Here is a 27483-nt window from a genome sequence, read left to right as displayed (position 1 = left end):
CACTTGAAGACATGTTATATAGAGCTGAACATAAGAGTTTAATTTTGGAGAATCATAGCATTTGAATTTGCAACATTGCCAGTTGCTGAAAATATTTCAATTTTTTGGTATATAAAAAATTTAATAAAAAGAACCTTTATAAACATCTTATGTCAAAATAATTTTGAAAAGAAAAAAGAGAAAATTAAACAATATGTAATGTAACAAATTTCTTGTCAATATATAATAACGCAAGCATCTATTTATCTTACATTATTACTCAATAATATCTTCTATGGTACCAAAATATATCTTTATTGATTTTTTATCGGATCTACTCTGCAAACTTCTCTCTCAACATAGTATATATAATCAGAGCTATATTCTTTTAATACTTTATGTTGTCCTTCATTCATTATGATTGAGCTTGCTTTAAAGTAGGGTAGATATCCAAAAAATAAAGATTGAGGCTTAATTAACAACATACATCCATTATTTTGATATCATTTACTATGCTTCAACACTTCTAGCGTCATTTTTATACTTTGTATCTCTCGAATTCAATCGGTTTGCTTGCTGAGTATTATATAAATCTTTATGAGTTAATAAAGCCATCTACGGTTTGATCCAATAGAGCATCCACTGGAATTTTAACAGTTAATTTGGCTGCAATGCAATTTTTACCTGATTTTAATTATACTTGCTCTTGAAATAATCTCATAAATTCCTGATCGGTTACATACAAATTTAAGAGTGGTAATATTTTTACCAAAGTAGGGATTCCCAACCTTAAGAAATGAGGATTTACTTACGTATTTTTTCAATATAATCTTATCAGACTTTAAGGTCCAGTGTACAAGGCCAGTGTGGCTGATTTTTGTAATGCAAGAGGATGGTTTTACGTTTGTTACCGCTTGCCCCAGCCTTATTTAACCCCTTTATATCTGCCGAGAAAAGCGCACACTGACGTCGTGTTTTACGCTGACGACACTGCTTTCTTCACGGCCACCAGGTTCGAACTTATAATTCATGAACGTTTTCAGAAGCAGCTCGATCATGCGGTCAAGTGATTCAAATTCTGGAGGTTGCAAATCAACCCCTTGAAAACCCAGGCCATCATTTTCCATAAAAAGCGTTACGCACTGCGCGTCTCGCAACTTAAGATCGACACCGCAATAATTCCATGGCTGGATAACGCCACGTACCTAGATCTTCACTTCGACCGGCGGTTCGGTTGGCATTCCCAAATCCAGAAAGCAATCCAAAAAGGTTCGGGGATAGCAAACCTGCTGTCTTCTCTGATCTGCCCTTCTAGCAGACTTCCCATCTCCATCAAATGCTTACTTTACATGATGTTAATTCGGTCCGTAGTCCTCTACGGATTTAATGTCTACTTCAAGTTTGTTACACCCAACCAGGTCAAACGGCTTCAAGTTTTCCAAAATAAGCTCCTCAGGAGAATATTAAACGCTCCATGGTTCTTCAGAAATAATCAAATTAATTTTGAAACTGACACTCCAGAAATCAAACAATTCATATCTCAATCATTCCACAAACAATAACTCAGCTCAAGTTCTTCTGAAAACGCGCTTGTTCGCGAGCTGGTCGACATGCTGGGAACTTAGTACCGCGTCACCGCTAAGGTCCCCCCCTTTTCCAGGCTAAAACGGCATCGGCCGTCGCTACAGTCATAACTTTTGCCCCCATACACATTATCCAGTTGTGTGTTAACTCAGGTTCGCGAATCAATAGAATTGCCGAGCCCTCTGTGCGAAGACGGCCATATCGCTACCTTTGTTAACATATTTACATATGTACTTTATCGACTTTACAAAGTTACAATATTCCACATTGATTTGAGTCTCAAAAGCTTTGGAAAATATTGGCGAGTATGGCACGATCCAACGATTGTCTACATCAGCATTTTGCCTTCTTACCTTCACAACTACCGATCGTCCATTTTCCGTAACTGATCGCGGACGATACAATGGGTATCCATTATTTCCCGTTATGTTTTCAGCAATCGGGTCTCTTGGGTATCGCTTGGAACACTTGCCGTCAACCATACCGGGTAAATTGTAGTTGAAAACTCTGCAAGGTCCACGTATCATGTTTTTGATAACTTCATCATGCAATTTAGGGTCAACTGTGGGAAAGTGGGCATGAAATTGTCCTGGATAATATATGTAGCGCCATATGATGTCATCTTGAAACAGCTGTTGTATTTCTGAATGTTGACCAAGAAGTGCTTAGAATCATTTCCAATCTCAGAAACTAAAGAGCGTAAAGGATCTGGTGGTGGGACCAATTATGGCAATTTTACTTTTCCTCCAGCAAAACATAATCCAGTAGATTCACCACCGTATTTTAACGCCTTGCAATATTTACAAATTATTGTGATTTCCCCAATTGTTACCGATTTGTCAGCACAATAATCTATTGCCGCATCATAGTGAAATGCAGCTCGTTCCAGGATCACAAGAGCACTGTGTCTGCGGAATCGCTCAATTTTATTTTATGTAGTGCTCGCTGTTGTTGTGTTTGATGTGTATGAATTCGTTGCATTCTAAGCCTATCTACTTCATTGTCACTCTCTAAAGAACGCAATTCTGACACACGAATAAAACTATTATTTTGATCTGTCTCTCTCTGGTCATCAGTGCGGTTAACACAGTTGATTGATTGCGACAACCTAAGTCAGATCATCTTGTCCTCGGCATCGTATATTGTAATTAATCAAAGTGAGAAAATTTTCGCACAATTAGCAATAAAGTGTCACTATCACAAAAAATATCAACAAAAAAAAAGAGCACATAATTTGAAATGTCACTATCACAAAGGATCACCGAAGTTAAGAAAGTTCTCGCTCAATTTTATCGTCGGATTCGATCCTCGACATCAAAAAAAAAAAAAAAAAGAAAACAAAATTTTTGTTTTTATTTAATTTAGAGCACTTTCATATTTATGCACCTTTTAAACCTTCCCTGGACTTCCCCACAAATAATTCTCGAGTTTTAGCGAGATTAATGAACAACGATTTATTTTTATATACATAGATAGATATACACTATTTATACTTTTAGCCCCCCTGTTTGTGTTTTATTTTATTTTTTATTAATTTATTATTTTATATATACACTTTATGTTTCTCCCGTCCCCTCGATATCAATAACGTACTGTTGTATAGTCGCGAAATGACGACAGCCGTTAAAGCGAGAAAAAGATATTAAAAGTGTAAAAATGGCGAAGTAAAGAAACAAGGTAGTGTATATAAGAATGAAATCAAATGATTATGTAATGTAGCCCGTTGATACAATCTCAATACATTTAATGTACGATTCGATAAAATATGTTGAACGGTGTTTCTTATTAAACGACCTGGTTTTGAATATGTATAGTTCTTACCATTTATTATTTAAAAATAAAACTAAATCGTGCAATTATACCGTAACTAAAACAAAGACTTCAAACGCTGTACGCATTTATCCTCGAACCGGACAGGTATAAAAGGTTTTTAAAAAGTATCTGAGGTGAACTGCGGTTGTTTGTGGGTAGTTGAACGGTCAAGTAATGTCACCGCAAGTCAAAAAACCACGAAATCACGGTAAACCGGATAGTAATAAATTATTTCTGTTTGATTTTAATGTAATCTATTTGGGTTGTGAATGGTAAGAATAAAAATACAAATGGAATTGTAATATTGGCTTTTATAGCTCAATACGAGACATTATATTTTGTAAAAGAATGTCAACAAATTTAAATGATATTGTATGATTGACAGTTAATGACTGTCATAGAAAAATAGAAATTTCACGGTATAGGCGACCTTGGGGAAATGTTTTGCTTATTTCAATTAACGGTAGCGCTACGATCGTAAATTGTGATTGGCTAGTTTAAATTATTGGAACCGCCACTAAACTGGAATGTCATTGGTTGGTCAAATTGTGCCAAGCAATCGTGTTATATGGGCATCCATCTTTAAGTTACAAAGTTTTGATGTTTGTTTAGTTCAAGAAATATTGGTTTTACGTTGTGTATATTTTCTGTTTTACATTAATTATTATGGAGTAATAATATAAACATTGTTTACAATGCATCTGTGTAGTGAAAGATGTGTACACTACTTGTCTACTGGGTGTAAATCTACTATCGAAATTTGACATCGTTTCCCAAAGAATGATCTCGTTCATTTCCAAAAATTGGTTGATCAAGTAAATAGTAGTAAATTATTTCGATTAACCACAATGTAAATATATCAACCTCATTGTGTCTGTCATAGACATTTTAGTGAAGAATTTAGAATTACCATTCCTTCACGAACAGGTATTCCAAATTGGCAAATGCATATCCGACATTGTTTTTATCAGGTACATATAAAATTATCTATCTACTACATGTCTGTTTATCTATTGTTTGTTTACAGAAAATCAACCTACTCATGAAGATGTTAGTGGTAATAATGAGAATATTAATTTAATTAATCTACCAAGTTGTTCGTATGCTGTCAATGTGATGTCTCCATAAAAAGAAGTCTTGCAAGGATGTAATAATTAAGATAACTGGATAATTACTACTAATAAATATTATTTTTAATCGTAAAATATCTTTAAAATATTTGTAATACTTATGTGATACTTTAACTTTCTATAACAACAATCAGAATATTCGATAATTTTGGGGTAGATAGAGCTATTGTATATTTAAATAGTGCCAGATACTTTAACTTCCTATAACAACAATTAGAATATTCGATAATTTTGGAGTAGATAGAGCTATTGTATATTTAAATAGTGCCAAATTTTATGAAAGATTCTTCTTAAGAAAATATTTGTTACGGTGCTATCAATTAAAAATTAATTGCTACTTTTAGGAGATTTATTTTCTTAAAGAAATCTATTTTGTTTAAGTTTACAAATAACTACATTTGTTTGAGGAATCTTAACCAAGATTAGTTCGAGAAATTTGTTCGAATCTATTAGAGGTTCATGGAGGTAGAAGCATATATCCTTCACCTAGTATGTTTGAGAAATCTTTTAAAGCGTTTATCACTTAATATTTTTCACATCATTTTCCCGGAGCAAATTGTGAAGAACATGGACATATTGACGCTTTAAATAACTTATATTCTTTTTTAGCGCGAGATCTAGAATCACTAGAGGTTGTTAAATCACCAGTTGGGCCTTTATTTTCAGTTTCAGAGAACTTTGCTCTGAGGAAAACAAGAGTGGAATGTTGTACGTTAGTCTATATTTCAGGCTATTTGACAAAACTTCTGAAGCAAGTGACAACATGGAATATTTGTCTAGATTCTATATTAAGTAATTCAACAGATCAAATCATTAACTCGATACTGATTTCATAGGAGCAGCCGCTCAGGCCCAAAATTAACAACTCCATCAAGACTGTTTGTAGATCTTTATACTATCTCTTTTATTTGATACCTAGATTTTGCTAAACAAACAGCATAACAGTTATTTTGAGAAATATCTTTTAAAAACACAAACATTTTAAGTGTTTTAACTCTCTAATCCGTAATGATTTTCAAGACCAAAGTTTAACTTTTAAAGTTTTTGTTTTGGTTTAATCAAGTTAATGCAATATTAACAGTGGAGGATTTAAAGTTTACCTTCAATATATCAAAAGAAGATAGAACTCTATTATTTGATCCCATAGAATTTAGTTCCCAAACGGAAGTTGTGGGTTCGATCCCCGGCGTGGACAATAACTTTTTCTTGTTGTTTAGTTAAAACATTTGTTAAATCATCTGGGCTAGGTAGCGGACCCCGGGGCCTAAAGCTCTCCTTATTTTCAATCATTGTTTCCCTTTTCCTATGTTTCCTCACACGAGCTGCACCTCTAATTGGCTTACCCATCGTAATATGAAATAAAATAACTGCGTAATTTAGTGAATGAATATCTAACACTAAAAAGAGAAAAATAAAATATTTTTAACAGAAAAATTGAACAGACTTCAAAAAATAAATAAAGAGTTCACTAAAAGTAAAAAAAAATAATCAAACTTAGATTTTTAACACAAAACAAAATTTCAATATAAAATATGTACATAATAGTCGTTGTAATAACTATATAAAAATAAACAAAAACCTTTTTTACCCTATCTACTATACGTACTTTATATTCTACTATATACACACAATTCAGCTTAATACCAACCTAAACCTGTTTTGTCTATTTCCAATTTTATTTTAACTTTTACCAGATTTGAAATCGGTGCCAAGCCCAAATAATACAAAAATAATAATATAATTTTGTAAAATAAATAAAAAATTAAATTACAAACGAAAGAAATCTAAATTAATATAACTGTTTGGTTTCGGTACCGAACTGTTTTTTTTGTGTTAAAAAATAATTTTTATTGAGCTCCTTATTTATTTTTGGAAGTCGGTTCAGTTTTTTGTTATAAACATTTTTCATATTCCATCGGGAAAATCCATCATGTTCTGTGCAACTAAAATACTTTTAATTTATTTTTTACGATGTTTGACAAATAATGTGTGATATTGTCGTCGTGGCAATATCGCGGGAGAAAATAAGAGACATCTCAAAGACCTATCTAACAGCATAATAAAATAATTTTGTTTGGGTCTCTGGCATGATATATTGTCTTCCCTCTATAAAACCAGTCTTAACTTGTTGATTTATTGATTTAGTCATACTACTAAATGCACAGTTAATTTATTTGTTCAAAATTTTATCAAATAACCTGAAATATATACTACGCCACAACATAAAAATTTGATACGAACAATAGCAACATCTGGAACTGAAGGTATAGAGTTGCAATTTCCTGGCAATACATCCTCCGTTAGTAGAGAATGTAAATTATCTAAAGCACCGTCATATTCATCCTCTTCACATGGATATATCCTCTTCATGGATATATTATATATATACATATATATATATATATATATATATATATATATATATATATATATATATATATATGTATATATATATATATATATATATATATATATATATATATATATATATATATATGTATATATATATGTATATATATATATATATATATATATATATATATATATATGTATATATATATATATATATATATATATATATATATATATATATATATGAATCAGGAATAAAGGAATATCTATATAATTGATGGCAGTAAAGAAATGAGAATTAGGAGAAAATGAAGAAATATGAGAAGATGTTATCGAATATTTTGATTATTTTATTTACTTTTTTATAGAGTTATATTTCCTTTTTGTTATATTTCTATAGTTATATCTGTTTATATATTTTAATATATAAATTAATTATACATTTATTATTTAGTTATTATTATTAAGTTTTTAAACGTGACGTTATAGGGTAGTCACGTAAAATAGAAGACCAACTAAAATATTTTCTCTGCAGGTACATTTTAATGATCATTTTAAACTAAACAATAAAATAACGTGTTTTCAACCCCTACAAATTGATGGTATAGAGTCCCCATAATATTTATCAAGGCTTCTCTTTGTATTTGGTTTGGTTTGGTGATGTTTTCTAGCATAAAATATGATTTTTAATCAGCAAACAAAAAGCATTTTTTTTCTATTTCATTGAAATCATAGAGTTTGTTTGCTGTCAATGGCTGTAAAACACAAACTAAATGCAACTTATCAATGCAAAATCTCGCAGTAGTTTACTAATAGGCTGCAGTTACGGCCAGCATTGATGGAAAATATATATAGAAATATTTATTTATAAATTTTTTTTTAAATCGCAATAGTATATAATATATTTTATAGATTAATTAATATGTAAATTATTTATTATTTGCCTATTCATAACTTTCTTTAATTTTATAGAACATTAAATTTGTTGAATATTTAAGAAGGAAAACTACTGTGTCACTATTAAAGAAATTAATAATTAAATAATAGTAATTTTTATTTTAGACTGTGCTTATTATGAATTATTTACCAGATATTACTAGATTAACTTTATTTTTTGTAAGTAAATGTGAAGATGTTACAGAATATTTTGATTATGCTTCCTGGAGTACTGAGCTCGTAATATTTTTTATTTATTTTTTTATAGACTTATATTTCCTTTTTGTTATATTTCTATAGTTATATCTGTTTATATATTTTAATATATAAATTAATTATACATTTATTATTTAGTTATTATTATTAAGTTTTTAAACGTGACGTTATAGGGTAGTCACGTAAAATAGAAGACCAATTAAAATATTTTCTCTGCAGGTTCTATATGATCAAATTAAACTAAACAATAAAATAGCGTGTTTTCAACCCCTACAAATTGATGGTATAGAGTCCCATAATATTTATCAAGGCTTCTCTTTGTATTTGGTTTGGTTTGGTGATGTTTTCTAGCATAAAATATGATTTTTAATCAGCAAACAAAAATCTTTTTTTTTAATTTCATTGAAATCATAGAGTACAATGCAATGCAAAATCTCGCAGTAGTCTACTAATAGGCTGCAGTTACGGCCAGCATCGATGGAAAATATATATAAAAATATTTATTTATAATTTTTTTTTAAACCGCAATAGTATATAATATATTTTATAGATTAATTAATATGTAAATTATTTATTATTTGCCTATTTATAACTTTCTTTAATTTTATAGAACATTAAATTTGTTGAATATTTAAGAAGGAAAACTACTGTGTCACTATTAAAGAAATTAATAATTAAATAATAGTAATTGTTATTTTAGACAGTGCTTATTAATAAATTATTTACCAGATATTACTAGATCAACTTTATTTTTTGTAAGTAAATGTGTTCAATACAATTCAATATAAATAAATAAAAAATTACCAAACAGTTCCTTATTTGGATTTACAAATATCACACTCGCTGTCACGTAGCTTAACAATTTGCCACTTATAAAAAATTGATTAACATAAATGACTATTAATTTTCTTTGAAAAGCAGTGAATGAAAATTTACTGACATTTTTATTATAGAGTATATTTATGTAAAATATTATTTTTAATATTATGTTAGTTTCTATTTGTAAATTAATAAATGGTCAAGCAGCCATATAGACATTTATTCACTTTTACATATAATTTTAGTGTCATATATTTCGAATTTGTTTAGTTTTAAATTTTTGTTTTTAAGTAAAGAAGGCATTTTAGATAATCAATATATTGCTGCATGCGTCCTATTTCTTTTAGTATTAATTTATACTGATTCATAATAATTTTATGTTTTGTTAACACATTCGTGATTATGTTCGTCCATTATGATGATCAGAGTCTAAACATTTATTTTTTACAATAAACAGGATGGTGCTTGTGGAAAAGGTGGAATTTTTTTATTCGATATTAAAATCTGGCTTTTAACGTTTATCTTACCAATTCTTCTATATTGTCTCAAGAAGACTGTTACAGTCTGATATCTGTAAGCTGGTGATCTTTTAGCACTTGAACTGGAAACAAGAGGAGCCATAAAATTATGTTTCTTAAGATATTTAAATAAAAATTACAGTTTAAATTATCAACATATTCCTTTAACCGATTTTCCTTAACTGAACTTGAAGATTCATTGAATTTTTTTTTGAGTTTTTGAGTACCTATGTGGTATATAAATTAGTTTCTCGAGTGGCTTCGTCTTGAGATAGTCGAGGTAACTACAATAAAAATAACTCGAATTTTGAAAAATGGTTTTGAAGATTCATAATTCCTAAACTTTCAACTAGATATGCAAAAAATTTATTTTTCAAAATCTGCAGACCCCCCCAATATCAAATTATCATTATTCAAATCAATCAAATTGTAAAACGACTACAATTATTTTTATATAAATACGATTTTGAATTATTTTGTTAATATATAATTTGATAATAACGTTCCTACAAGGAAGTAAAACATATAATGAAGAAAGGGAATAAAATTGTTTCTATTGCTGCAAGAGATTATAGTTGGTAAATTCATAAATCATATTTTTTTATCATGTAGGATTAAAACTCCGTTTCATAATCCAACAAGAAAGCATTTTAATTTTAGTTTCAAGCAAATAAATTGACTTTCAATATATTTAAGTAGTACTAAAATGTTTGAAAATAGTACATATTTTTTAATCTCGTTTTAAAAAGACAGTATTAACATGAAATAATCCGAATCAGATGTTGAGTAATCGAGAACGGGTTACTCATTATGCGATCGAGTAAAAAGAGAAAATGTTTTTGATAAATGTCCCATATTTTGATGGTCGATAAACGACACCATACGACGACCAGTTTGAAATGGTGGATTTCTAACCTACGCGTAAACATTGCTGTTCTAGATAAGGCCAAATTGGACTCATTAATTATTCAAATGCCATTAATTATTTACGGCTTTATGTAAGATCGATTATAGACGACTTATTGGTTGTAAATATTTATTTAAATGTTAAATGGAGAAAAGTTAATAATTTATTGATGCAACAGATGGTTGGCGACTATCAATACTTTTATTTCAAATGAATATTTAATAAGAATTCTTCTTCTTTACTGATTTCAACGAATCTTTCTGGAATCCTACCGATTTTTCCAGTTATGTAAAGTATGTGGGAGTTTAAAAACAAAAATTCGACTTAAAACATTTTTATTTGAAAGGCAAGAAATAGCCATTTCTACTATTTCCACTCTCTAATCCATTTGTAGAATTTCTTACAAGATAACTGTGTCGTCCGGAAATTTTCCGAGTGCTGTTTCTTTTGCTATAGCCGGTCAAAAGCTTGTGAGACGTATAATAATATTGCAGGTTAGTATTTCTTTTCTTTGAATGTCTTTTCAACAACTGCTGTGACTCTCCCGCTTGGTCGATTGTCGGGTGATGATTTCCAAATCCAAACTGGATATCTGGCATATCTATAAATAGTTTAATATGTTTTAACAGCATGTTCTCAAATAATTTTGTTATCGCAAGTAGCAGCGAAATAGGCCTGTAAGTTGCAAATTGTTCCCACCGGTTTGTCAGGTAAGCATAATTATTCGAGCAACCTTAAGTTGTTCGTGAACAGGCTTCAGTCTCAAATGAGCATTGAATATGTCAATATGACAATTATTTTTCGTGATAGCTCCTTTAATAATCCAGGTGAAATATCATCAATTCCAGGAGCCTTTAAAAGAATGAAGTTGTTGTCAATTTCTGTAGCAACTTTCATTGGATTAATCATATTTACACCTACACCGTGCTGACAAACATGATTTATATCTATTGTAGATTTTATATCATTCGGTTGAAATAATTCAGCTGTTTCATCCTTTCATCAGACCCATTCATTTTAATCATTTTTAATAGTCGGTTATCTAATAATTGGTCTTTTAAAAATCCGAGTTGCTTTCCATAGCGAGTAATCTTTGCTTAACTGATTTGTTCCTGCATTATTAGTCTAAACGTGTCCTGGTTAGTAAATCTATTAGTGAGATTAGGCTTCTTTGTTTATTTCAGAATTGAGAATTGATAGTTTTAACGATATCAGAGTATGTTATGATCAGATAATAGTTCGCACAATCGATGAGATGATGATGCCTTTCGAAACCTAAAAGTTAAGCAGGTCTGGAACTTTATTACTCTCCGTGGGCTTAAAATAATGCACAAAAAATAAACCTGCAGACAGGCACATTAGAAAATGTGAAGGAGTAACAGTAAAGATTTTTTGTGAATATTTTAACTATATATTGTGTCTTAATTATAATCTAATAATTAAAGAAATAATTGTTCAAAACTGTTTTAATTTTTGTTTATTTTAAATTTAATAGTCTCTCGGTAGATTTAATAGATTCTCGGTAGATTTGATATATTTATCCCATTCAATATTTTTTTTTTATTTTTCGTTTATTTCTCATATCAAAAGGTAACACAAAATTAATTACAACAAAGAAGGCTTTCAGCCGCATTTATTCACAAAAACTAGAGAAGTAATACTTCCCAGAAATTTTGATCCAATTCAACGTGATTAAATGTTCTTATTATTATCAAAAAAATAGGCAATGTAGAATAGAGTCAAAACCAAGGAACTATACTGGTTAATCGAAAGATATTACCTAATTGACCAAAAATCAAAGATATTGCCTTATTAGTCTATTATAAAGGCTATTTGGACAAATTTGGGGTTGCACTAAAACCTAAAATCAACTAGTAATCCAACAATATTCAAAACCAAAATACCGATATTTATCTTTAAGTAACCAACGAAGAACGGCTGAATGAATTCGAAATCAAAGGGATTTACGAAGTTGTCTAAGATTTCGCCTTAAAACATGTCATTAGATTATTAAATCACAGAAGTATAGAATCAACACAGCTACTGGACAACTCGCAGGAACTCAAACGATTAAAGCGAACTAAACTACATTAACTTGTAAGTCAATTGAAAAGTCCCCGGCCTACTATAGTAAAACACATTTTTTAGCAAAATTAGTTTTTTTATTCAATATAATTCCCTTCAAGATACACTGATTGTAGCGACGTTCCAACTTTTCGATACCATTTTTTAGTACGATTTGTCCTTTGCTTCAAAATAGGCCCCAGTTTCGGTAATCACCTCTTCATTCGAAAATGTCTTTCCAGCGAGCATCTGGGGAATACGGTGGATGATGAAGCAATTCGAAGCAATTCGAAGCCCAAGTGATGGATTTTTGACATCGTTTTCACTGACTTTCGACACCGTGCATTGTCTTGGTGAGGCAGCACATTCCTTTTCTTCAAATGCGGCAGTTTTTCGGTGATTTCGTCCTTCAATTGGTCCAATAACGTTATGTAATAGCCGCTGTTGATTGTCCTTCCTTTTTCAAGGTAGTCAATGAAAATTATACAATGCGGATCTCAAAATACAGATGCCATAACCTTACCAGCAGACTGTTGCGTTTTTCCACGCTTCGGAGCGAGTTCATCGTAGTCCACTCGGATGACTGTCGACTGGACTTCGGAGTGAAATGATAGAGCCATGTTTCATCCATTGTCACGTATCTACGCAAAAGCTCGGGTTTATTACGCTTGATCATCTTTGAATACTGCTCCAAATCATCAACTCGTCATTGTTTTTGGTCAAAAGTGAGCTCGCGCGGCACTCACTTTGCACAGAGCTTTCTCATACCCAAATATTCCTAGATGATATGATGTACAAGTTCAGTTGATATCTCTAGAGTGTCTGCTATTTCATTCAATTTATGGTCATTCAAAATCATTTTGTAAAATTTTTAAATGTTTTCGTTGCTAACAACCTCTTTTGGGCATCAACTGCTCTCACCGCCTTCGGCGCTCATTTCAGCACGTCTAAACTTAGCATACCAATCCTCGATGGTTGATTTTTCTGGGTCAGTGCCCGGAAACTCGGTGTCAAGCCAAGTTTTTGCTTCTACCGTATTTTTATTTTTTTTCACAATAACAGAAGTTGCTTCACTCAAAATGCTATAATTCACAAACTAATGACCCGGCAGCTGTCAAATTTATACACGCATCTTTTGAGTGTTAGGGCTAACTAAAAAATATATGGATTTAATTCTAGTAGCGCCATCTATATGTCAGGCCGGGGACTTTTCAATTGATCTGTTATAGTGTAAAAGTTTTCAATCCTAACTTTAGCAAAATAAGTCTAATTTAATTTTAATTTGCGAAATATAATACCCTCGCCCTGCTTGTATATTGATACAAATACTACAGAACAAAACTAATAATTTAATTTTGTTAATCAAGATAATTAAAATTGTGCTAAGTATATCTAATGTAAGAAGTAAATAAAAGAAAACATGATAAATATGTATACCAAATACATTCGAATGCTTTAATAATGGCTGTTGTCTTTTTAGTTTTTATACAGATATAACCATAATAAGTGTATAATCATGATTTTTTAGAAACGAAAAATAATAAATCAAACTTTTACGACACACGAATGCTACCTTGAAACTACTCACATGCGTCAGTTAATCCAGTCTAAAGTCGTTAAATACAGAACAGGTTGACCGATATCCGAAAAAGAAATTTGTATTGTGGTCGAATTAAACAAACGAAAGCAAACCGAAATCAGACCGGCGAGTTGGACGATTTTGGAGATATTGTTGGGTAACAATGCGTATGGAGACGATATTGTCACGCGTGCAGGTGTACCGTGTCATTTTCACACAGCAAATATGCCGAAAACAGAAAATATTATGGTCTTTAACCTCTATAAAAATTTGGTTTTGCTTGGAAACGATTATAAACAATGTAATAAACATAATGAGAGAAATTCGTTTTTAATATTATTCGACAACTGCCCGTGTGGAGAAAAAAGCTACTTAAAAAATATATCCTATTATAACAATACTTTTAACAGGATTAAAATGACATGGCATTTTTTGATGTATTATTTGGTTAATACATTTTTAAAATTTTAGTATATATATATATATATATATATATATATATATATATATATATATATATATATATATATATATATATAGTAATATTTGTTATAGATATCCAGTTTCTTGAATAGTTTCGCCCAAATGTTTGAAATGATAAACTGTTTCGATTTTGCCGCATTTAGTTTCTAAAAATGTTGGTGCTAATTTATTGACATTCATAAACATCCATCTTGACGGTAGATTAAATTGGAAGCATTACGTTAGACAAAAAGCAAAACACATTAGAACCAAAATAAAACAACTATACTGTTTAGTCAGAAGATACTCTCAACTTGATCTAAAATCAAAGAGGTTGATCCATAATACAATTATAAAGCCAATTTGGACCTATGGAGTTGCACTAAAAATTCAAATCAACTAGTCATACAACGCTGTCAAAATAAGATTCTTCGATCGAGTACCAATGCCTATCGCTATGTAACCAATGAAGAACTACACGATGACCTGGAAATCAAATGGATTTGCGAAGTTATCCAAGATTTCGCCTTGAAACACGAAAGAAGATTACTAAATCGTACTAACGTGGAAGCAATACAACTGCTGGACAGCGCGCAGGATGTCAGGAGATTGAAACGAACAAAACCATACGAACTTGTGCGAACATTTAGTGTGCATTATTAGTGTAAACTACAGCTATAAGTTAATCATTAATAAATAATTATAATTTTAAAAATGAGGAATACATATTGATGTATTTTCTCGCACTCGTCTTGCTTGTTGATTAATCCAAGTACATAGGAAAAGTAGTAATAAATTAATTGTAAATTAAGATTGTACTAAGCGTATCTAATAAAGATGTTATAAAAAAATTCATAAACATTGTTTTTTCAAATGAAATTTGAAGATCTACTTTTCTGTTGTTTCATTTAGAATCCCTATTTGCTTTTGGGCTGTTTGAGTGTCTTGAGTTAGAATCGTCAGGCGGTCAGGTCATATTATGTATTAGCATATTACTGTGTATTGGTATTTGTGTCTCATAAGGGATTAAAATGGGCTAGAATATCATAGCGCACTTATACAGAAACATATTTCATGGAAATTAATATTAATTCAAAAGCAGTAATATATATATATATATATATATATATATATATATATATATATATATATATGTATATATTAGTTAGATATTAGTTAAAATCTGGAGCATTACCAAATTCAGTACAATACGCTCAGTATATTTCAGTACATCAATATCAGTTTACTGCAACAAATGGGAATAATGGGAGTTAAAAAGTTAATCCGTTATCGATCTAATGTCTGTTGATGCGAAATGTTCTAAGTGGGTTTTGGTTTCAAGGATTCAAAAGTGATAATTTTTTGAAATAACTGACAAATAACTGACAAATGACGGCCTGGTGGACTAAACAAGTTTTAAAAATGAATTACTAAACTAAATCCCAGCCAAAACTCTTATAAGGGATCGGGAAGATTCGCAATGAGGGACACATATTTAAGTTAACAAATTAAGACTTTTATAATTATTATTTTTGAATATATGTTTCACACGGGCTCCAAACCACGGTCCTCGGTATTACTTACTTAGCGACTGACGGTGACCGACTTAGAAATCATCCCTGAAAACCTATGGTCTTACCTAGCCTGTTTACTGGCGTGACTGGGGTGATCTTCCGTAATGGACAATTACAAATTTTGAATAATCACAAACATACATTCATAATCATTCCCCTAAGATTTTCTGACTTTTTCTTATTTGTTTTTTATTTTTAGTTGACTATATGTTACAGCATCGTCTGAATATAATTATTAAACCATTTATTCTACAGATATCGTTTTAGTACATTTATGATAACATTAGCTTTTTGTAACTTAACCTTAATAGGGTTTGGTTGCCACTTTTTCATTGATTTATTACATTTTATTGGGAATTTATTTTTTTAGAAATATTGATGTTGTTAAATAATAATTTTAACAAGATAAGAATAATGCCATTCTTATAGCATTAATAACTGAAGTGAATTTTACGTAGATGATGGGAACTACAACTCACAAAAACTTTAAATAGGATGCAATTATATTATTACAATTGATAAATGATGTTTGATCTGCTTTAACTTATAGCATCTCTGTGGAAAGAAACAATGTATCCGGCATTTAACATATTAAATCCTCTTAAGCTTCGGACTTTTCAACATAAATTCTTGAACTAGATTTCTGTTTAGTTTGTCTGTCATAACATATACACACATACACATACCAGGCCGTAAACGCTAGATAATATCACATTGTTCAGTTAAACATGCATCATTTATATTTAGCTAGGTTCAAAGTATATATTATGTATTATGTAAGCTTATTCATCATAAATCGTCAAAAAAAGTCATGGTAGCTTTTTGAACTATAACCATGATGTGACTTCATTGATACTTCGGGATGATTTTTATCTGTTTTTATCCATATTGTCTCTTTGTATGGTCGTTCAATTAATCTCTTCCTTTCGTTTAAGAAAATAGTTTTTTTTAAGTAAATTAACTAGTCATGCTCATTGTTCACTCACTAGTTGGATCGTGGTTTGGAGCCCACGTTAAATAGTATGTCCAGTCCAGATCAATCGTAGTTGGTCAAAAGGAGACTCCAAAATAAAATAAACGAAAAAAACATGTTGTATAATTAGGAATAAAATTGATTAATCATTGAACGTACAAATATATTTGTCCTTCAATGATAAAATATCCTTAATAATACGCACATAAAGACAAAAGGTGCGAGTATAGCCTTTGGACACGTTAAATAATCATTGTCCAATAATTTGTTACGCATAAAAAAATAAACGAAATATCATACCGCCCATTATAAGGAAGTGTGCTGTGTATTGATACACCTTTCACTTGTATGCCAATATTTAAACATTTCAAACCGTTCAGTAATATATCAATTGTTCGCTATCAAATTCGCCGTTGAAAGTTTTTTATGTCAATGTTAAAATTTGCATAAATCCATATATGTTATTTGATAAGTACAAGGATTGATTGTCGTATGTTCTTTTCGTTTCTTTGTGGAAAATGAAATAAGACATATTTATTGTCTAATTATATAAATAATATAAATGGGGTATATTAAGCCGGAATGTTTAATTTATATATATAATACTCCCTCGTTACACGCGGTCTCCCCAACCGCGGTTTCTCCTTTCAGTTCAGCGGTAACTCTCTTGTTTTGTTGTAACGTCTCAAGGGATTTTATAATGAAGCCAATACTTACAAATCATTAAATCCACGGACCTTGAAAAATAAAAATAAGAACTGTCTGCCTGTGTTTTGAGGAACAAATTCTAAGGCTTGGGTTACTAATTATATTGTGCCTAGTGTTAAACAGTGTTTGGCCTCAAAGTCGTTGCCATTTCAGGTACTTCTGCTTACTGACAATGCGTCCGGATATCCCGAGACCTAATATTTAATCGCCCCAATTTAAAAATACAATTTTAACATCCCAACACAACACAGTTTTTGACACCATCAGATCAGGGTATAATAGCAGCATTTCAATTCACAATGCAGCATCACAATGCATGGAAGCAGATCCTTCGTTGACTGCTACTGAAAGTTGAAGACAGTTTAATATTGCTCATTGTTTAACTATTATTAAAGATGCAGTGAGTCACTTCAGACCATCGATTATGAATGCATGCTGGTAAAACTTATGACCGGAAGTTTTATCGGTATCTCAGCATTTCCTGACAAAGAAGCCGAAGTCACTAACATTGTACAAGTTATGTATCAAATACATGGAAAAAGTTATGAACATCTTCAGTGAACAGATTTTGAAGAAGTTTTAAGAGAAAATATTAGATCAGGGTATAATAGCAGCATTTGAAGGATTATCTAAGGCGTACTTTTAGTCGCATCTTACAGTGCTTGGAAGCAGATCCTTCGTTGGCTGCTACTGAAAGTTGAAGACAGTTTAATATTGCTCATTATATAGCTATTATTAAAGATGCAGTGAGTCACTTCAGACCATCGATTATGAATGCATGCTGGTAAAACTTATGACCGGAAGTTTTTATCGGTATCTCAGCATTTCCGGACAAAGAAGCCGAAGTCACTAACATTTTACAAGTTATGCATCAAATACATGGAAAAAGTTTTGAAGATCTTCAGATTTTGAAGAAGTTTTAAGAAGAGGAACTCATTGAAATTTTGGAAAGCAATAAAAATAATGGGTGAAATAATGAAGATTAAGCTGGTAAATCAACTACGTCTTTAAATTTAGACAAAATAAATTTTGATATTTGCTCATCAACTGTAGGATTTAGATTTGTACGTGGATCCTCCACTAGTACAAAGCAGGAGGTTTAGTATTGGTTCAGAGGGTTTACTACAACCGTATAAAGAAGCGCAGAAAGACGTTAAGAAAATAATGAAACAGCCAACAATCAGTATTATTGTATTTTATAAGTTTATATAAGTTTGTGTATTTAAGTATTTAAGGTTTAATTCCTTCTATAATTCATTACTTTTTTTAAGCTTGCAGTAATTTTGGTTTTGCACGGATGCAAATGGAATTTTTGCTTGAAATTTGAATATTTAGATAGAAAATGTTGCCGATTTACTAGAATTGAGTCACGTCATTCACGCATATTTTCTTCCGTCAAAAGAGTAGATTTTGATTCCAGCGTTAGTGAAGAACCCTAAACTCATTTCATGGGACTTTATTCACTTCACCAAATCAACACTAAGAATATTTGGTAATAGCCAAATATGTTTTAATAAAGTTGCTCCTTTTTTTTCCCGTTATAAGAGAAGCACTGGTAAAGTCTAATCCGCTTTATATATAATTAAACTTAAATTACAAATATTAAATGGGTATAAATGATTAGTAACGACAATCTTCAACTATCAAATGTACCAACTGTGCGCTCCCTTGATAAGCTATTGAAATGTTCTTGAAGGTTCTTGAAGACTTGAGTAAAAACTGCGTGAAGACTGTTGTGATTTTGGTTAAGACTATGTAATTTGTGTGAAGACTAATTTGTCTAATTTGATGAATACATCTATACTAACATGTAACATTACATGTAATTATTTCGAGGAAGAGGAAGAGAAATACCTATCCAATGATGATTGACTGATGATTGACAGAACAGTAGTAATAAATTAAATTAAATTAATTATGTACATGTATAAATTTAACTTAAATAAACGCAAATATATTAATATATTAGATACTTAAACTGTTTTCTACACATAGTAAAAGTGCATTTAGCCACTAAAAAAAGTTAGTGAAATAAACACCGAATAGATAACGAACTTGCTGGACAAAAACCCAACTAAAATTCTCAACAATTTTTAGGTACCTTAAGGGTGAACCGTTCGAAAACAGGAAAAAATAGCCTTTTTTCGAGGTGTTGTGATTAGCGATGAAAGTCTGGGAGAATCGTCCATATCGAACCGAAGCGGATTACTTATGGCCAAAGTTTCGTTGTGCATATAATGGGACTAACAAAGAATGGTGTATAATGAACTACTTAGACGAAAAAAAGTGTTATTGCAGGTTTCTACAACGTCAATTGATCAAATTTGGCTATATATTGTTGCAAGAAAGACTAGTAATAGTGAGTAATAGGTACAAAGTCATCCTCTCGGTTATCAAAAGTTATAAAATGTACAGAGTTGCAGCTGAAATGGCAAGTTATTCCGCACACAGCTACTACTTGTTTGGATCGATACATTGTGACTTGGTTGGCACACGACTTCGAAATCTTGAAGAGATGTGAAAATGTATTGATGATTGGATTGCTAACAAACTAACAGTGTTCTTTTAACACGCTATCACCACGTTACAATAAATAATAGAAAATTTGTAGAAAATGATGAAAACATTTTTGATTTATTTATTTAAAATTTAACAGCAAAAGTCAACAAACTCTAAAATAAGTGGTGTAGCGTTATCATTATGGAAGACAACGACTTTAAATAAATAAAAAACAGCCTGCTTCAATTACATTATTTGTTGAAAGTAGAAAGTCGATTTAATGAATAAAATTAATACTATCTGATTTTCATCGCCAGTAATGATTCATTTCGAAAATTGCTCGATATCGTTTAATTTCAGCAGCTATTTACAAATGGAAACTTGGTACATACGATTTTTCATTGGTGAAATATTTGATTGTCTATCTTGATGTCGGTCTATGATGATATATTTAGAATTATAATGGATTTTTGAAATTCACTTTTCGGCTATTTATACTTTTCGATGATTATGAGCAGTGTTTTTTCTTTTTCTGAAACAAAAAAGCAATATATGATGAAAATTGGCTTCTGTAATATTCATTTTCAGGGCGCGTTAACTGTTGATTAATTTATTTAACGTATTTTATTTATTTTATAGCTAGGACTAGAATCTAGACTTTTAAACGCGCCGGACCTTTTCATAGGCTTCATGGAATAAATATTAATAGATTCTACATACATTAATAAGAAACCTTATGTATCATATATAAAAAGCTTTCGAAACTTATAACTAACTATAATAAGCAAATATCTTTGATGCTTGATGGGAAAATATATAATTGGATCAAGCTTATTGTATTTATGCAAAAATGTCTTTAATTTCGCATCACAAAGTTTATGCTAATTAATTTCTTGTTGGTTCAATATTAATTATTACTTGTCCGTCAGTTTAATCTGGTAATTAAAGATTGTATCTGACCAACTTAAAAAATGTTATAGACTTACAATATAATTTTCCATTTATAATTTTTTTCATAGCCTCGGGAAAAGTATCAAGGCCAAGTAAAGAAACTTTCTTTTAAAAACTTGAATATTCAGTTTTGATACTGGTTATGTTAAATTATAACCCCAGAAATTTACAATTAAAAATGCAATATGTTAATGGATTTTTTAAAATTGCAACATTTTTTAAATAGAATTCAGTCAGGTTTTTTTTATATTTCAATAATTTTAGTCCCCTTCAGTTAAATTTTTAGAGATTTTTAGAATTGCCCTCAAGGCCTTCTCTGATTTGGTTTTAATATCCTCAGTTTTAGTTTAAGAAATAGCTTAGCCTTTGGCTTCGTTGACATCACATAGTAGTTATGATAGAAATTGGCTGAGACTGTAGAAAGACTTTTTTTAAGTGTATTAGTATATTATTATTACTAGTCGTTGCCGATTAACTTAAAATGTGTCTCTACACTAACTTAAAACTTGGGACTCTAAAAATAAAATACTAGCTGGCGACTTTCAGTGTTTTAACCATTCAGTCCTAGAGTAGAGAGACCAACGTAGAGTAGTGTTCAGTATCATCCAAAGTTGCAGCACTTCGGTGTTAATATGGGAATATTCTTTTCTTGTTGTCGTGTTGCAAATAACTTAATTTTCAAATGTCTCCTTGTAAGAAATTATTTCTACAGTATCTGGGCGGATCCATAATGCTTGCCAGGGCTTTATTATGAAATACTTTTATTATGTTGATATTACTTCTAACAGAACATCTTCATAACTGAATTCCATATAGGTTTTAGTATTTGCTTGTACAGCAGAAACTTATTAATACGGATAATTTAGATATTCTCTCAATTAACCAAGACATTTTTAACATTTTAATTGGAGTTCTTTTCTTCTCTTTTTGATATGCTCATTCCAACTAAGTTATTCATTAAGATTCATCGCAAGATACTTAGCATTGTCAACACTATCATTCATATTTATTGGTATATGAATTGTTTGGTTGTATATGAATTCAATATGCACTGATTTACTATCGTTGACATTTGTTCTCAATATCTGTGTTTATTTATTTATATTTTTAGCTCACAAGCAGTTTTCTGTTATTTTCTGTACGAGACATGTCACATACATATATAGTAGGAACCAAAACATTTCCTTGCGGTAGACCAGCTTATGTCTGTTTCATTGATCAATAAGGTTCTTCTTGTTTCTATAGTCTATCCAAAGTTGGTGTGAGCATATGTCATCTAAATTTATTACATCGAAATGTCGCAATGTTGTCGTATCGACTGTGAGTTTTAGTCCAGTTTGACTTTAACATATAATACAATTCTAGTTTAAATATAATAATGAAACAAGAATGTTATCTAAAATATATAATTTATTTTAACATTATAGTACATCTAATACATATGTTATTGAATAATTCAAACTACAGTTAATTATTCAACCACAATAATTTATAGGTTAGAATTCTTGTATTATATTTATATTGACCTTTTTTCCTCACCACCCATGAGGTGGAGTTCTAGGCGCATTATTTTATGTAGTGGTATCCTCCTAGAGGCCTAATCGACCTAATTAACAATTATATAATTGTTATATTGTTGGCCCAAGTAATGTATTTTACTTTTATTAGAGGGCATATTTACTTTTTTACGTTTAGTTCTTGTTTACTTCGATGGTGTGTTTCTTTGTGAATTCATTTTGATATCACTGTATTTTTTATTTCTTCTGCTATAACTTGTGTACCACTCTTGATAAAATTAGTCACTGAATTATCCCTAATTCATTTGCTATATCTGTAAAATAGTTAGTATTTTTTCTCTCCTCGCATACTTTAACTAAATACCCATGTATGTTCTGAACAATTACACACATATCTAATGGATATAAGTTTTTCACACTCTAGAATACGATTTCCTACAATTATCTTAATATTAATCATATAAACAGCTTTATTTGTTTCTGTCTTGGAAATAGTCGGCATTGAATCATAATCCCATATTCAGAATGTGCTGTTCATTTCCAATCTACCGACGCTTGTTCACGATTCAATCATTTCTCAATTTCTTCTGCAACGTGTTAGATCGAGGCCATCCAAACCGAAGGTGCTATTAACCTTTCCTGTTTCCAGCATAAAGCACAATATATCTGCAATGAATTATTAATAAAAGTTATGACTAATAAATCCTCTGATCAATTATTATTTCAATGTTTACCTTTTTCCATCAACTTTAGTTTCGTTAACATTCTTTTTATTATCATCTTGTCGTGAGTAACCCTTGGCTACATTGGTCCATTGATAATAGGAAATGTAAAGAATTTTGTGTACATTTGACAACCGGACAACTTTGATAGGCTGGTTCGTTTACGTGTTCGGAACGTATCAGACAGAATTGTATCTCTTTTTAACTAGAATAAAATGAAAAGGAACATATTGTCTTATTTTAAAAGGAATGATAAACATATTGATGACGTATGTTCACAGCTACTTTTGTTAGACTATAGGTGTTTGATACTATCGTTTCAATGTATTTCCTCCGAAGCATCTTATTAAGCTTATACATGAGTTCCTTATGCCAGACTTTATCAAAGTCTTGCGCTACGTCCAAGAGTGTAGCTGAGTTTTCATATTGCAATAGAAAATATATCTCTTAGTAGGCTTTTTCAATAATTTGTGTGATTCTACGCACCTGGTCTATTGTTGAAGGTTAATTCATAAAACCAAACTGATATTTGGAATTGTGATCGGTTTTAACCTTTTTAACAGAAAGGGATAAATATAATCAACTGTTGTTCGACGAGTGAAAAATATATATAACCGTAGTTGGCTGTGTATAATCTCAGGCAAACAAAAAGATACATACTTTAAAACTTAGGCAGTGTAAGTATACCCCTTAAAATTATTCTACGGTCATAAAAATTAATATTAATAATGTACTAATGTGGAGTTTTTTCCTTTTTTAATATTCCGTTATTATACGATCTTTAATAGATGGGAAATATAAGGAAAGAGTGATCTAGGGTAGGTCTAAGATTCGCCCTTCAAAAATAACGAAGCGTGATATCCCTCTAGAACCCATAACGAGTGTGATTCGGAGTGTTAGTGCGAAGTACACTAAAAGACTATTAGTGTATCCCAACGCACTTGCCATACAGTGAAATATGCGCGATGACAGTGAAGTGCGTAAGCTCAAACGCAAACTACCATACGAACTGATTAATAGACACATAGAGTGAGATTTAATCATCTCTAGAATAAGCTAGAATAGTTTTTAAAATAAGTGAGGATAGACTTTAAAATAAGTTAGAATAGTATCTAGAATAAGATTTGGATTATAATTTGTACAATAGACCACTTCCTGAAGTGATCTTCTATGTCAGGATGGTTACATTATATAACTGAAATCATATAATAATACATATTGTCCACGAGTATATTATTGACGTTTCAGAAGATTAATAAAAAATAAAGAAATCGTCTGCAGAAATTTTTTCTAATATTTATTTTAGATATATTAATTTATTATATATATATATATATATATATATATATATATATATATATATATATATATATATATATATAAAGAAAGCTTGAAACAAAAGACTGTCTTTTACAAGGAAGTTTACGCGCCTTTTACCTCTATTGCAATATATCAATTATCTCATATTAACCAGAATATTACTATTCAATAATGATATAAAATAACTAAAACAACGCAAAGGTCATTTGACTAATCAATGCATACTGTTTAGAAATATAAGTTATTAAAAACGGATCTATTTCAATTGTGTAAAAGCTAGTAGTATTTTTATTTGTAGATATATTTAACTCAATTTCAAAATATATATTAAAAACATTCAAGTGAAAATATATCAAGGTTAACTAGAAAATACGCGTATTTTTTCAGCTGCTCTTGAGGTTTCAAATGTTTTGGTTCCTTTATTTAGTACATTATATTAATATTATTATGAAATCAATTTAAACGAATGAATGGCACTTTTATAGTAAATTAATTTAAAATATAGGAATAAAAGAATTCCTCTAGAAGGTAAAATAATATCTGGAAAATGATGATTCACTTCATGTTTGATTATTGGTAGTTTACAAAAAAATGTGTAATTTGTTTTGTTGAATTATAAATTTAAATCTATTGTGGAATATTTTGTTAGGTGGTTGCGTGTATTTCGATCAGCGATATCTATAGGTGAAAATGCGAAGTTTAAAGCACTGTTAAATTGGATAGTTTTATCTATATAAAATAACAGTGTTCCATTTAATATTAAAGGATTATCCAGTATATGCAGACGCTAACCAACGAATACCCTAAATTACATTTTGGATATTAATTACTTTTCTGTTTGATTTGAAAAAATCTGCTGTCGAATTATCAATACTTGTAGACTTATGATGATGTTGCTCCATCGTATGATAATTATTGATTTTGTTTTCCAGAATTTAGAACAGCGTCAGACTTTTAGGTCAAGAGCTGGTTCAAACTCTCAAAGAACTTTAAGTAGACTTTCAGAGAAATTCCAAAAGGTGGAAAATTACTACCACACAAATAATCATCTAAGCCAGAAATAATAATTAAAAGAGGATTAATTTTAAACCCAGGGTGTAAAAAATATACCTAATAAAACAGTATGAGATAATCTAATATATTAAATAAATAAAAATAGAGATCCAAATAAATGATGTAACAATTACTTATACAATAAATAATACATTAAATTAAGCAAATAAGCGTGCGAGATCTTGATGTTAGGGTGGTCGGGTGATGAAAACATAATGAAAAGGTACCTGTGCAACCGATTTTTACTGATTAAAAATATGTATGAAATATAATGCTAAATATGCAGCTAAAAGTACGGGTAATTAATTTTGCTAGAGGACTATAATATTAATAAATAAGAGTATCGATAGATAAATGTATCGACAAATACTGATAATACATGGTATTAATAATATTAAAAAAAGACGATGATAATTGTAGGTAATAACAATGATGAAATAATCAGGAGGTTTAACAATAATCTTAGTCCTTGGTAGTCAATAATATTGACGGACAATAATTGTAAATCACACAATAACTGTAACTGATAGCAACTCTTAAACTGATAGTAAATATAATATGTGCACACGATACGAATGGAAAATAACGTACAAGATCCTGCCATTAGGCTTATTAGTACTCGCTAGGGTAGAGCTAAAATCTCTAATATATGAATAAGCTCAGTTGAAAAGTCGCCGGCCTACCATAGTAAAATACAATTTCTTGGCAAAATTAGTTTTTTTATTCAACATAATTCCCTTCAAGGGTGATACATTGATTATAGCGACCCTCCAACTTTTCGATAACATTTTTGTAGTACGATTGCCTCTTCATTCGACGAAAATTTCTTCCCAGAGAGCATTCTTTTGAGATCTGAGAACAGGAAATAGTTGCTGGGGGGCAGATCTGGAGAATACGGTGGATAAGGAATCAATTTGAAGCCCAATTCATGGATTTTTGCCATCATTTTCACTGTCTTTTAACACGGTGCATATTCTTGGTGAAGTAGCTCTTTTTCTTCAAATGCGGCCGTTTCTCGGCGATTTCGTTCTTCAAACGGTCCAATAACGCTATGTAATAGACGCTGTTGATGGTCCAATTGAGGTAACAACCTCTTTTAGCGGTACCCCATAGTTGGATTCTATATGACCAAATGGACTTGGGTATAGAATATATACAGCAATACTTAGTTATCTAATGATAACTTGGATTTGCGCCCGATGAGCCAATACATTTTACATAATTTTAGTTCCAGTTGTTTCCGTTTAGAGAGTATGTGCTTCTTCCAGGTTAGGCGTCGATCTAAGTGCATACAAAATATATTTAACATGCTCTGCTTGGGGGAGTTGACGATGATTGATATTCACTGGTGGACATGTTTTTCTACGCAGGGTAAAAATAAATGGATTTAATTCTAGTAGCGCCATCGATGTGTCAGGACGGGGACTTTTCAATTGACCGTAAATATATACTCATAAATAAATAAGTAAGTAACTCTGTTAGAATTGTGCACTTACTACTCCTAACTCCAACTATGACAAACCTACAATGCCTACAAAGTCAGAGGCAAACCCTCTAGAAACGCTATCACCAAGAGCCGGCAGGAACCATATTTGGTGGTGTTTATGTATGCTTCAGATTGTTAACAAACCCTAATTACAACATATAGCCAACAAGCAACATTTAATGGATAATAGCGATAATAGCGATAATTGATAGTAATGATAATCTGTGCTAGGATGAAGTATGACATGTGCAAATGGTACGAAGTCAAGGTAACGCACGACGTACTAGCTTCTACCCCAACAATATGAATAATGGTCGTGCAA

This window comes from Rhynchophorus ferrugineus, unplaced genomic scaffold (genome assembly GCF_030347505.1).
Source record: "Rhynchophorus ferrugineus isolate W39M unplaced genomic scaffold, kcgeb_rfMv2 rfM1, whole genome shotgun sequence".
NCBI lineage: Eukaryota > Metazoa > Arthropoda > Insecta > Coleoptera > Curculionidae > Rhynchophorus > Rhynchophorus ferrugineus.
The sequence above is the reverse complement of the archived record's forward strand: the minus strand, read 5'-3'. Positions refer to the sequence as shown.